The following is a 1,398-nucleotide window of genomic DNA, read 5'->3' as shown; positions in this document are numbered from 1 at the left end:
CTAGTGGGGGAAATAAAATGGGAAAACTCATTTCACAACCTAAACTCAGACCAAATGTGGGACTGCTTCAGGAACACATTACATATTGCTATTTCAAAGTGTATACCTTTGGGTAACAAAAGCAAAAGATCAAAGACTAAACCTATATGGCTAAATAAAACTGTAAAACTACATGTTAAGGCAAAGAGAATGGCATTTATAAAATATAAGATGGAGGGGGGCGGCATTGGTGCTCCATAACTACAAAGAATGTAATAAAAGATGCAAACTAGTAATCCGGGAAGCTAAAATAGAGTGCGAAAAGCATATTGCCAGTTAGTAAAAAAAAAAAAAGCCAAAAAATTCTACCAATATATTAACAGTAAAAAGGTAAGAAAGGAGCAGATTGGCCCAATAAAGGACGAAAACGGGAAGTTACTCACAAGTGACAAGGAGAGGGCCGAGGGGCTGAACACTTTTTTTCTCCTTAGTATAGACTCAGGAGGGAAACGGGTTTGACGTATGTGATAAAACACATAGTTCAACCAAAAATATACCACAGTGGTTGATGGAAACCGGGATACAACAAAGACTTAAAATGCTCAATGCAAACAAAGCAGTTGGACCAGATAACCTTCACCCGAAGGTACTTAAGGAACTAAGCCAGGTTATAACAAGACCATTATTCCTAATTTTTAAGGAATCCTTATTGACTGGTAGAGTACCATGTGATTGGCAGAGGGCTACGGTAGTTCCAATATTCAAAAAGGGGGCTAGATGTCAACCTGGGAACTATAGGCCGGTCAGTCTAACATCGGTAGTTTGTAAACTGCTAGAAGGTATGATTAAGGACTATTTGGTAGACTTTGTTCAGGGTAACGGCATAGTTAATGACAATCAGCATGGGTTCAGGAAAGACCGTTCCTACCTGGCTAACTTTTTATGAGGGGGTAAGCAGAGATATGGATGGAGGGAAGCCGGTAGATGTGGTATATCTGGATTTCTCAAAGGCATTTGATACGGTACCACACAAGCGCTTACTTCACAAGCTGAGGGCTATGGGCATAGATGAGGTGGTGTGTACGTGGATAGAGAACTGGCTACGGGAACGTGTCCAGAGAGTATCTGTAAATGGCACCTTTTCAGACTGGGCTAGTGTAATGAGCGGTGTGCCTCAAGGATCTGTGCTGGGTCCCATATTGCTCAACCTATTTATTAATTATATCGGGGAGGGAGTGAATAGCCATGTTTCTGTGTTTGCAGGCGATACAAAAATAGGGAGGGTATTAGAAACGGATCGTGACAACATTACAGGAGGACCTGGATAAAATAGGGGAGTGGGCAATAATATGGCAGATGAGGTTTAATGTCAATAAATGCAAAGTAATGCACTTTGGAATTAAAAATAAACAAATGGGC

This window comes from Nanorana parkeri, unplaced genomic scaffold (assembly GCF_000935625.1).
Source record: "Nanorana parkeri isolate BGI_ZX_2015 unplaced genomic scaffold, ASM93562v1 scaffold4, whole genome shotgun sequence".
Taxonomy (NCBI): domain Eukaryota; kingdom Metazoa; phylum Chordata; class Amphibia; order Anura; family Dicroglossidae; genus Nanorana; species Nanorana parkeri.
Note: the sequence above shows the minus strand (reverse complement) of the source record.